The 13,456-nt window shown below is 43.1% G+C and overlaps 1 protein-coding gene across 3 annotated transcripts in view; it reads right to left on the bottom strand.

Annotated features, from left to right (window-relative positions):
• BACH2 (BTB domain and CNC homolog 2) overlaps positions 1-13,456 on the bottom strand; it is a 204,919-nt gene that overhangs the window by 131,454 nt on the left and 60,009 nt on the right. The window contains exon 1 of one of the 3 annotated variants that reach the window (XM_072141947.1): positions 5,542-5,624. The exons of the other annotated variants lie outside the window; for them this stretch is intronic. The gene's annotated coding sequence lies outside the window, so the exon portion shown is untranslated. Of the gene's footprint in view, positions 1-5,541; positions 5,625-13,456 lie in introns of those variants that run through there. 3 annotated transcript variants of the gene reach the window in all.

Below are 13,456 nucleotides of genomic sequence, written 5' to 3'. Positions count from 1 at the left end.
TTTCCACTGTGAGGAACATAGTAAGGAAATGGAAGACCTCAGGTACAGTTATTATTAAGCCCAGAAGTGGCAGGCCAAGAAAAATATCAGAAAGGCAGAGAAGAAGAATGGTGAGAACAATCAAGGACAATCCACAGACCACCTCCAAACACCTGCAGCCTCATCTTGCTGCCGATGGGGTCACTATGCATCGGTCAACAATACAGCGCACTTTGCACAAGGAGAAGCTGTAGAGTGATGCGGGAGTGATGCGAAAGAAGCGGTTTCTGCAAGCACGCCACAAACAGAGCCGCCTGAGGTATGCAAAAGCACATTTGGACAAGCCAGTTTCATTTTGGAAGAAGGTCCTGTGGACAGATGAAAATAAGATTGAGTTGTTCGATCATACAAAAAGGCATTATGCATGGCGGCAAAAAAATTTGATGGAGATCCCATCATGCTGTGTGGCCAATGCCAGCACCGGGTATCTTGTTAAAGTTGGGGGTCGCATGGATTCCTCTCAGTATCAGCAGTTTCTTGAGAATAATGTTCAAGAATCAGGAAGTTGAAGTTACGCCCGGTGATCCCAAACACCGCTCCAAATCTACCCAGGCATTCATGCAGAGGAACAATTACAATGTTCTGGAATGGCCATTCCAGTCCCCAGACTTTAATATCGTTGAACATCTGTGGGATGATTTGAAGCGGGCTGTCCATCCTCTAGAGGCTGTAATTTTTGCAAAAGGAGGATCTACTAAATATTAATATCACTTTTCTGTTGAGGTGCCCATAATTTTACACCTGTAAAATTATGTTTTAATGCATATTGCACATTTTCTGTTAGTACAATAAACCTCATTTCAATTGTGAAATATTACTGTGTCCATCCATTATTAGATATATCAAACTGAAATAGCTGTTGCAAAACCCCACATTTTGATAACTAAAAATGATTAAGATTAATAGGGGTGCCCAAACTTTTTCATATGACTGTATAAAAATAAAGTTCTTCACTCAGACACATTGATATAATCTCACACATATAGTATATATCAAATATGAACACAAATATAGAGCATATACAGTACAGTACATATACACACACATTCAGAAAATACACACATGCATACAATAAACAGACATGCAGTAAAAAAAAATAAATACAGTTTAGACACACAACATATACACAACACACACACACACACACTTAGAGTACCAAATACAGACATAAAGCATTTACACACACACAGTGTACATAGTAGATGGCAGGAAGTAGAGATGATTGGTTAGGGCCTAGGCAAGCACTCATTTGTGTGCATAAATCCATATGTTCTACAATGTGCAGAATAAATTAATAATGGTGCAGATCATCCATTTTTAACTGTCAGGCCACATTCTGGGCCCCCTGACACTGGTGGGGCCCATAGCAGCTGCTATGGCTACTACAGCTGTAGTTAGGCCCATGCCGCACAACATGCTGGTGTGTGGAACATTGAGAGAGAGAGAGAGCTATGTTACATCATTGAGTATTTTATGTCATGTGACCAGGGTTACATCTACATCTTGTGTCATCTAAGGTCCTGTAACATTTGAAAAGTCTACCCCATGTATGTATCTGATCACATTAAATCACAGTATGAATCCATGGAGGATGGGGAGGAGTAGAAGTCCATGGAGGTATTCTTTGATTTCATGTGATCAGATTCATAAATGTTTCAAATGTAAAGGACTTTAGAGGACACCACCCTGGTCACATGACATGCTGCTGAGAAGAGGCATGGTACCCAAACAGGACATGTCCCCTCTTATGCCAGGTAAATTAAAAAATGTAAAATAAAGTTGATTTATGGGCATGTAAAAAAAACAAATAAACTTTTAGCTAATTGGGATGTGCAAATATAAAAAAAAAAAAATACACATTGTATATAACCAAGTGTGATTTTGTGCTTACAGTATTTTATGGCATTTTGCACCAAAGCAGAGATGGGATCCAGGACATTTCCTTCATCACCTCTTAGATATTTCACATTTATTCATTAATTTCTTTCATGCTATAGAAAAAGTCAACATGCTAATCCAAACAAGCAAACACATCCTTATGAAATCTAAGCACTTCACTTCTAAACAAAATAGCTTTTCCTTTACATTCTCTCTCAAAAATATGTAACGAAACCCATCACTTGCTGTGATCTTTCTGTAAGGCCTCCTGCCCCCGTCTGTTTGCTTTGGACATGTACTTTTTGTTGTGGTCCTACTCCTGGACAAGCAGTCTTTTCTCCTTTCATCAACGTGCAAGGAGAACTCACATACCAGTAATAAAACATACAAAAACTTAACCTTGACAGTGATAATTAACTGGGGTAATTAGGCCAATAGAAAATAAAAATTGTGTTTCCATATTCACTACAGCAAATTATATACAAAACCTATGTATTTCTAAAACTACACCATCTCTTTAAAGGGACCCTGTCACCAGGAGACCTATTTTTAGCACTCCCCCAGTCCCCACAAACCATAGTACTGTACATACACCGCCAAAGTGTTTTTGTATAAAAAAATAGGCTTTACAGAAAAAAAATATGTTATATAGTACCTTTCAATACCATGTGCTGTGTGACTAGGCACTCGTCACCATGGAGTGGCTGAAAAGGAGCAGTCCCCCCCCCCTTCGGAAACTGCTCTTTCAGGTGTCCTTTTTAGGCTAAATTCACACGATGTATGCCCGCAGGCATTGGGGAGAGGAGCACTGCTCAGCCCCTCCCCTATCCGTAGGAATACACAGCGCCCAGCGCCGTATTCCGTCCTAGGACATGTCCTATCTTACTACGGGCTATGGAACTCCCGTACGGAGCTCCCATACGGTGCCGAAGGCCATAGAAGTGTATGGGGGACGTATATACGCAGTATATACACTCACCGGCCACTTTATTAGGTACACCTGTCCAACTGCTCGTTAACACTTAATTTCTAATCAGCCAATCACATGGCGGCAACTCAGTGCATTTAGGCATGTAGACATGTTCAAGACAATCTCCTGCAGTTCAAACCGAGCATCAGTATGGGGAAGAAAGGTGATCTGAGTGCCTTTGAACGTGACATGGTTGTTGGTGCCAGAAGGGCTGGTCTGAGTATTTCAGAAACTGCTGATCTAGCGGCAGTTCTGTGGGCGGAAATGCCTTGTTGATGCCAGAGGTCAGAGGAGAATGGGCAGACTGGTTCGAGCTGATAGAAAGGCAACAGTGACTCAAATCGCCACCCGTTACAACCAATGTAGGCAGAAGAGCATCTCTGAACGCACAGTACGTCGAACTTTGAGGCAACTTGGACAGTAGAAGATTGGAAAAAACGTTGCATGGTCTGATGAGTCTCGATTTCTGCTGCGACATTCGGATGGTAGGGTCAGAATTTGGCGTCAACAACATGAAAGCATGGATCCATCCTGCCTTGTATCAACGGTTCAGGCTGGTGGTGGTGGTGTCATGGTGTGGGGAATATTTTCTTGGCACTCTTTGGGCCCCTTGGTACCAATTGAGCATCGTTGCAACGCCACAGCCTACCTGAGTATTGTTGCTGACCATGTCCATCCCTTTATGACCACAATGTACCCAACATCTGATGGCTACTTTCAGCAGGATAATGCGCCATGTCATAAAGCTGGAATCATCTCAGACTGGTTTCTTGAACATGACAATGAGTTCACTGTACTCAAATGGCCTCCACAGTCACCAGATCTCAATCCTAGAGCATCTTTGGGATGTGGTGGAACGGGAGATTCGCATCATGGATGTGCAGCCGACAAATCTGCGGCAACTGTGTGATGCCATCATGTCAATAAGGACCAAAATCTCTGAGGAATGCTTCCAGCACCTTGTTGAATCTATGCCACGAAGAATTGAGGCAGTTCTGAAGGAAAAAGGGGGTTCAACCCGTTACTAGCATGGTGTACCTAATAAAGTGGCCGGTGAGTGTACATCCCCCATATGTTCGTGTGAATGTAGCCTTAAATAAATTAATAACTCCCATCATGTTTTTATATATTTGAAACTCCCATCATGTTTTTTAGCCACTCCCAGGTGTCTAGTCACAAAGAACATGGTATTACAAGGTAATATATAACATCTTTTTTCTGTAAAACCTATTTTTTTTTATACAAAAACACTTTGGCAGTGTATGTATTATGCTCTGTGGGGACTGGTGGGGGAGTGCTAAAAATGGGTCTCCCAGAGACAGGTTCCCTTTAAAAAGTAAATCTGGCAAGTGGTGCTATATTTATAAGGAATTATTCATAAAAATGGACTGCGACCTTAACATATCTGCAGGAAAAATAAAATTCTTTCAGATAACGGCCTGATAAGTGTAGCATAACACTGGCTTCAAAGTACTCATGTTATCATGCTAGTTAAAACTATAATAAAGCCATATAAAGATCAACTCTACAGTCAATTATCTTACAATCACTAAGAGAACATAGTCTGTCTCTAAATAACCTCTACATCACCAGCTCCTAGTAATATGACTTAAAAACTCAGCGACAGAATAGTCGCCAAATTTGCAAAGGAGTTCATCAGAATTTTAGTCCATTCATTCAAAGCAATATAAACTCACACAAGATTAAAGCACTTGCCCAATTTAATGTAGCTTTGTGTTAAAATAAGTAAAATGAACTGTTGTGCCATTTTCTTAAAGACATTTTTATAGCTGTTTTGTGTGGTCTAAAAATGAAACCTCCCCTTTTTTGGCCAGTGTTCTTACAGAGATATGAGATTTATATATATAGAAACAATTACATTTTTTAAAAAGGTAATAAAAAATACCAAAAACTATATAAATTTGGAATCTCTGCAATTATACTGACCCAAAACATAAAGAGAATTTGTCATTTGGACCATATTGTGAAATCCATAAAAAACAAAGCCCACGGGAAAATGGTAGAAAAAAAAAAATAGGGTTTTATGTCAAATTTCAGTGGATGTAGATTTTTGTTCCCCATTGCAAAAATCACCACGTGGAGCCACAAAAAGCTCCTCCTGTAGCTCATTAAGGGTTATGGTTTTTGAAAGGAAGGGATTCTAAAATAGAAACAAAAAAAAAATTAAAAGGACTGTGGCATTAGGTTAAGGTTAAACCAAATCAAAATACAGAGAAATAGACGAAAGTAATCACTGGCTCACACAACCACAACAACAATGCCATTGTTAACCCGTTTTCCAGATAAAATACACATTGAACTTAATGGGGATTAAAATAAATTAAATTGAATACTCCTGTGGCGAGTACAAGAGACAGAGGGCACAGTGTGGAACCTCAGGGGAGGGGGTTCAATGTAGAAAAAGGTGGTTTGCAAGTGTAAGATAGACTGTCCATGTCAGTGGCAGCTAAAGTAGGTGCAAGTAAACTGAATATGACTAAATAGGCAGTTACCGTAACATTTTCTGGCTAAACAAACATTATCAGATTACATTTTGGATTACAATGTAATTAATGTCTTAATGAATTCTCTCAATGATTCCCCTTTGTGAGTCAAAGAAGAGGCACCAAAACAAAATCTACAATGTTGTTTACCTTGAATATTTCTCTGACTGAGGGGATACAATATTGATGTTCGCCATACTGTTAAACAGAAAATCTCCATCCACTGCATGAGGAAAACGGTTAAGTGTCTAATCAGACGACAGTAAAGTGACATCAATATTTAACTGCATAGCAGGTGAAAGCAAAGCTGTGGGGGCGAAAAATGCAAGTGCTCATTGGAAAGAATGACTTCACACAAACACATCTCACTATCAGATTAGATGCTGGAGTGACTCATTCTTTGTTATGAGAGACAGCAGTTAACACCCACAGCACAAAGACTCACTTCCCCTGCTGACAGCGATTACGTTCACACACTGTAAGCAAGGCTAGAGATGGAATTCACAGCACTAATTCCTGCCCTCGCTCTGGCTCGCCAGCTCACCTCCTGACACAGCAATACTGGGGCCTACACGAGCAACCTTTCCACACTATAGTCTTCATCCATACACCATTGTTTTCCTGCACATAGTATAGGAAACTTCCTGTAGCTCTGATTAATAATCTATACTATACGAATAAGTTGTGGTGGTCCATGACTAAAACTATTGGAGAAAATCTAAATATAAATATCGGATAAATATCTAAAGAGGGTGCATCAACATTTTAGCCCTGGTCTAATTCGGAGAAACAGACAGCATTAATTTAAAAAATGCCACACGGTAGGAGGAAGAGCCATTACTGGTCTTGCGAATGTATTTTCTACCATAATCAATTATTTGCTGCAAATTAAAAAAGTTTCAAGGGAGCTTTTTTTTTAAACCACTGCTGCTACAGTCTATACAGTTGGCCATGGGTCTAACATGTTCATGTTTTATGAGAGCGTCCTTGCCAATTGCCACCAAATAATAGTAAAAGAAGGCAGAGTAATCCATGGTCATCCAATAGCAATGCTATCCGATTACCTTACTAGGATTTCACTTTGGGTTAAAGGAAACCTACCACTTGAAGTGGCAGGTTTCTGATGGAAATACCGGGTACCAGCTCAGGGTGAGCTGGTGCCGGAGCTTATTTTCGTTAGTGTTTTAAACCGCGGTATCGCTCGGCGCTTACCATGCGCGCGGCTCTCCTTCACTTCCTATGTAGCCGTGCGCATGGTAAGCGCCGAGTGCGTACCTGCCTGCGCCGGCTATAAAGTTTAAAAAGTGTTTTAAACCGCGATACCGCGGTTTAAAACACTAACGAAAATAAGCTCCGGCACCAGCTCACCCTCACTTCAAGTGGTAGGTTTCCTTTAAGACATGAGTGACCATGGAAGCTCATTTATGCACTGGAGATCAAAATTATTGAACACACAATTTCCTAAATGTAAAGGTCATTGTGTAGTGCTATGTGAATATATCCAAACATGAGTAAACTATTTTAATCTTTCTTCATGCATTATATATATTCTAAATCACAAAATAAAAATTTAAATGGAGATAAATCTAAAAGAACACTAATTAAAAATTATTTATATTGCATCTTTACAACATCACTAATGCATTCAAGTCCCCCCCCCCCCCTGGTCACCCCCTTGAAAGACAAATGCAAGAGAGGACAGTATATGTGTGGAGAATCTCCATGGACAATCGTTTTAACATTGCAGCTGGAATTGTTTGCCATTCCAGCACTGAACATCATAAGGCTTTGTCTCGTCATCAGTGTCTTGATGTTTAAGAGCATTTGGACTGAAAGTCCTCTCAGTGACAAAACCACTCATTAGCAGAAGGAATCAAAAGGCTACACTCACCTTACCTATGGACAGAGGAGAAGCGGTCCACAGTTCGTTTTAGTGATGAAACCAAATTTAATGTATTTGGATCTGATGGGAAACATTATGGGGATATTTATCAGAAGCGTCTGAGGTAAAATTGTTGTAGTTTCCAATAGGAACCATTCACAGCTCTGCTTTGTATAAACAGCTGTGGGAAAATAAAAGCGGAGCTGTAATTGCTTGCCATGGTCAACCAGAAAAGTTCTGCTCTCAATTTTGATAAATCTCCAACTAGGTACGTCCACAAACTGACCCAAAGAGTGTAATGAAGTCAGTGAAAGGTGGTGGAGGAAGTGTCATGGTTTGGGAAATGTTGGACCTCTTATACAGTTACATGGCAGAGCGAATAAAAGTGTATCAGAGCTTTCTTCAACAGCCAGCAATTTTCTTGAAGGAGAATGCCCACTGTCGCACAGAAAAACAGATACAGTAGTTCCTCGAAACAAAAATACCTTTAAACAATGAAATGTCCATTGTTTAAAGTCCTGAACCAAACCCAATAGAAAACCTCTGGAAAATCCTTGGTGACAAAGTTATGGTCAAGAAACCCCCAACAGTCGTAAAAAAGTGGAAGGACAGGAAGATGAGTGGACCCAAATCACACCAGAGCAGTGTGAGAGACTAGTGATGTCCTAATGTAATTCAAAGTAAAGGCCTGTACACTTCCTACCGATTGGTGACTGCTGTAACTTTCAGAAAATTTTGTTATAATGTTTCTCTGTGCTACAGTACTTTGGTTATTTTGTAAAACACTGTTATAGTGGCATGTTGTACAACGTCAAATGTTGATAAATGGAGACTTCTGAAAAATCAAGTGATCACTACTTTCTAATCTTGATCTCCAGTGTAGGTATATACTTACAAATTGACATTATTATGATGCTACTTATACCCCTCCCATCCTAACACTGTATTTGGGTGTATTGTGTGTTGTACTGTAGCACTCTGTCGCCTGGGTTAAAGGTCCTGAGTCTGGCTGATCTATTGTAGACCCTACACTGGGCCTCTTGTGCCCTTGTCATGTGCTCCTTTACAAGGGGCATTACTGCCGCTATGCGGTCCTGCATAGGGGAGACGTGTTCAATCACACTACGGTGGGGGGTCCTTTCCTGTTCCCAGGTCTCCTTAGCTACATCCAAAACCCCACGTGGGGAACGGCCATATAACAGCTCAAAGGGTGAGAAACCTGTGGAAGACTGGGGTACCTCACGTATGGCAAACATCAAATAAGGCAACAAACAATCCCAGTCCTTCCCATCTTTGCTGACCACCCTCTTTAGCATGCCCTTCAAGGTCTTGTTAAACCTCTCGACCAGGCCATCTGTCTGAGGATGATATACAGAGGTGCGGAGCTGTTTAACCTGCAGTAATTTACACATCCCCTTCATTACTCTAGACATGAATGGGGTTCCCTGGTCAGTCAAGATTTCCTTGGGGAGGCCTGTGCGGGAGAATACCTGGAACAGCTCCCTAGCAATGTTCCTTAACGGGATTGCCTCTGGATACCGCGTTGCGTAGTCCAGGATAACCAGGATGTACTGGTGCCCCCTTGTGGACTTGACTATGGGGCCAACCAAATCCATTGCAATCCGTTCAAACGGCACCTCTATGATTGGTAACGGTACCAGAGGACTCCTGAAGTAGGACACCGGGCAGGAGCTACAATACCGGTTTACCTCCTCCCACACCCCGGGCCAGAAAAATCTCTGCAGGATCCTCTCTCGGGTCTTCTCAGCACCTAAGTGCCCTCCCAGCACATTTTTATGTGCCAAATCTAGCACCAGCCTACGGTGAGATTGGGGTACTACAAGTTGCTCAACCTCCTCACCCCGTACCTGGTCAACCCTGTACAACAGTTCCCAAACAATCACCATTCGGGGGTATATTTTGTCAGCCCCTGGTATTTGGAGTACCCCATTTATCACTTTAAACATTCTCCCGTGCTTTAAATAAGGTAGGGTCCTGTAACTGTGCAGCCCCAAAATTTTCACGGGAAATCTCAAGGTCCGGCATGTCGGCTACCTCCTCGTGGTCCTCGACCTCACCAGCTAGGACCTCTAGGGGAGAGAATTCATCACATGGGGTCACCCCTACTGCTGGTGTGGGTACATTGGCCTCAAAGGGTTCAGGGGCCAAGGCCGGACATACCTGGTGTCCATTATCTGCAATAGCACCTGAGGTCGGTCTTCGTCTCCAGAGGTCCCAAAACACCGGTAAGTCTCTGCCGATAATAGCCTCATGAAACAGGGTCCCCACCACCCCCACTTCATGGGTAATAGTACCACAAGGGGTATGTAGATTGATGACAGCAGTGGGATATTCGCGAGTGTCTCCATGTATACGCAACACTCCCACCTTCCGCCCACAGTATAGTCCAGGATCAACCTAAGTTCTCCGCACCAGGGTGACCAGACTCCCTGAGTCTAGCAAGGCTTCCACCGTGTGACACCCTATTGTGACCATACACACTTGGGGTTCTGCATCCGTGACCGACTCGGCTGCCAGAACCGGCCGGGCAAACAGTGACACTCGCCGGGTCTGGTTGCAGTCCATTGGCTCCACTGACAGTGGACAGTTGGCAGCAATGTGGCCCATTTCATGGCATCGCCAGCACTGGATAAGGCTATGACCTCTGTCACGAGCCTCACTGGGTTTCTGTGTATCCACGCCCCCCCAATGAACCCCCTCCCAACCTGACCTGTCTCCCCTTTTCCGCAGTAGCAGTCTTACCAGATGGTTTGGTGACCCTGTCACTGGCACTGCTTCGTGTGGGAGAGGTAAGTAGAAGGTCCTCCGTAGCCCGAAATCTCTCTACTAGGGACACGAGTTCCTCAGCACTGGTTGGACCGGCCTGTCCAACCCATCGCTGGAGCCGAGAGGGCAGAGAACGGATGAACTTGTCAAGAACAACTCTCTCGACCATTTGTGCTGGGGTGCAGTCCTCTGGTTGAAGCCACTTCCGGACTAGATGGATCAGGTCATGCATTTGGGAGCGTGGGGGTAGTTTTTCTGAGTATGCCCACTGGTGGACCCGGCTGGAACATACTTGTATGGTGACGACAAGACGAGCCAGAATCTCCTCCTTTAGCTGGGGGTACTCACGGGCCTCCGTTTCACTCAATTCGTAGTAGGCCTTCTGCGATTCACCTGTCAGGAACGGTGCCAGGACATCTGCCCACTGCTCAGCTGGTAACTCCTCTCGCTCAGCTACTCGCTCGAACACAGTGAGATACGCCTCCACATCGTCGGTTGCCGTCATCTTTTGTAACGCCTTCTGCACTGCAGCCCGTGAGGAATGCTGGACAACCGGGCACCCTTGCAAACCAGTATGGGACCCCTCAGTAGTCGTCACTTGCGGTGCTGCCATAATGCCAGAAAACTTTTCCATCATCAGCTGGAACATGGCTCGGGACTCTTCCTGCTGTTGCAGGAGCATGGCTTGCTGCTGGCGGGACCTCTCCTCCTGCTGCTGGAGCATGGCTTGCTGCAGCTGTCGATTAGCCTGGGACTCTTCCTGCTGCTGGAGCATGGCCTTAATAAAGTCCTCCATCTTGGCTTTATCCTGCAATTTGCCTGCAGCTTTCACCCAGGCCATGCAATGTTGCAGGATGTAGCGAGCCTTTTCAGGTGTGTGTCTTTTGAACTGCCCGCATCCTCCACCATATGTGGGAGATTTGGCCCAGTAGAGACCGTGGTAGCGGTGCTGTGATGCAGTTCAAGACAGTGACACCAAGGTACAGTCCAAAACAGGTCTAGCCTGCGTTTATTGCAGCAGGAACAAAATAAAACAGCCTTCACATTCAGGCAACAAAACAAAATAATATCCTACCCGTCAGGGTACTAACTATACAGTGATTCTCTGACTCACCACTAACAAAATACTTTGCTGCTCCAGGCACAGAGGTCAAGGCTGCGTGCTCTCCAGCCTCCACTCAGAGAGACAACACTCTCAGCTCTGCTCAGCGGCTTTATGCAGGCTGATTTGGCTGTTCCCACCACCTGTGTCCAAGGTGCTGGACAACACAACCTCAGCACTAAGGCCTTGCATAGTAGGAAAACCTAGGGGAAACATACCGCCCATCCACAGTTAACCCCTTCAGTGTCTCACAGCATATATTTTAGATTTGAGGTTCCTGGCACATTGATCAAACAGAATGGCACCTACTGTATAAGCATATTTACAATGTTAATACTTGGATATTGACATAGGTGTTTGTGGTATGAAGCTGCCAGATGAATAGCATACCAAGAAGCCTATATTAGCATGTACTACCGTAAATTGTCTGCAATATAAACAGTAGTCTTATATTTTATAGTGGGCTTTCCAAACACTTGCTAATCTGGCTATTAAACAGCAGAAAGATCTAAAAGTGCAAGTGAATGATAATGAGACAATAGAATTATTATATTTTTAAATTGCAGACATTGCACTAACCAATGGTTCGATATCTGCAAGCTTAGGAGAGGTCAGCATAGCAAGACAAGAGATGCTTTTGAATAAATACATAAAGCTTTAGCGCTCTAAGTACCGCAATGGATCATGAAAAATTCATCTTCTCCTCACTTGAGACCCTCACCATTTCTCAGATATACCAGTGATTAGTCTCTTAAATCACATGGCAAATGGAGCCCAGGACATTGAGACTGCTTTTTAACGATCGCTCTACCCTTACGTCAAGCAGAGGAGCTGGACATTACTGGCATTGCAGACTGCAATGAGATCATCCCTACTCAATTAGTGTAGAATCATCAAAAGAAGAAAAAAAGCAAACACTTCTGAATATTAAGGAAGGCATTACACAGATTCTCTCATCTTGGCCCCCATCCAGGAGACAGTCTGAAGTTGTACTGAAGATGACATTGCGAGTCTGTCCCAGGCTACTTTATCAGGTTGCCAATTACTTTGTCAGTCCAGTCTTGCTTTACATGGCTTTAAATAAGTATTGATTTATCTGTCTTCTATTCCAGACAAAAGACATGTAATCAAACTATACCAAGTCTTCTTTTCATCTGAAGTGGCGCCTTTCTCACCAACTTGTGCCAACATTCTGTGTCTATTTTTGACTATTTCCTTATAACATTAAAATGCTTATAGCGCTATAGTTCTACTTACATTAATGTGGAGCTGAAAACTGTGCACGTTACCAACTACCCAAAGCTTGTAAAAAGTATTTAAAGGAAATACAAGTTTACATTTTTACTAACCTATCATACGGCTGGATAGGAGGTTTGGAACGCTTTGTTAGTCATAAAATGTTTTATCTTTTATAAAGTTTTATATTATGTAAATTAAGCACAAGTGGGTTCTCTGGCTGTTACACACCCCGTTAAGCCTTTGTAACCCACCTCCATGAGTCTTCTGCGCTCTTCCTTCTTGTCCTTAGCAGAAATGTTGTGGCAGAACAGAACTGATACTGACTGCGGCCACACGATTTCCAGAACACAGCGGGAGAGGGGAGCACAGAGGGAGCATCCTAAATACAGGGGGTGGGGGAGACCGTACATTGGTAGCAGCCGGAGTTTGGCTGCTGCCGATGTACGGGGGTGTTTCCACAGTGATGTCCTCCTGCTGATCTATGGATGATTGCAGCATGCCTTGAGGAGGGCTTCAATACGCCACATCCACTTCCTGTAGGCTTCTGTTGCCTCTGCTGAACGCAAATGTCACTCAGCAGGAGGGAGCAGGATGAAAAGACATAGCCTACTCCTTCAAAGGCCGTTACACTGTCTACACCTCACCCTGCTCATTCAGAAGCTCCCCCTTTCTCTACCTGATGAAATCTCATGGTAGCAGATGAAGTTTCAGCACACAGGGTGGGAGGAAGGGGGGTATAGAGAATAGGCTCCTTTACATACCATTTAGATTTGAAAACCCTTCAGATGTTTTGATGTTCTGGATTTGAACTACTTTTCCCAATATAAAAAAGGTACATTTCCAGCAATTATAAGACGCCTTATGCAGGATAAAGTCAATCTTAAACTTTTATCCTGTAGACAATAGTAGTATTTTCAGCATATAGTGGTTTAGACATCCAAGAATAAGGCACAAGTTTCACTTTTCTAAGAAATGAGATAAACAGCAGTGAATACCTGAGTCTTACCAAGTTCCTGTGGTTTTGTCACTTTACCTTTGTTATTGTTATGAGTAAT

This window comes from Engystomops pustulosus, chromosome 3 (genome assembly GCF_040894005.1).
Source record: "Engystomops pustulosus chromosome 3, aEngPut4.maternal, whole genome shotgun sequence".
In the NCBI taxonomy this organism is placed as follows: domain Eukaryota; kingdom Metazoa; phylum Chordata; class Amphibia; order Anura; family Leptodactylidae; genus Engystomops; species Engystomops pustulosus.
Note: the sequence above shows the minus strand (reverse complement) of the source record. Positions and strands in the feature narration are given on the sequence as shown.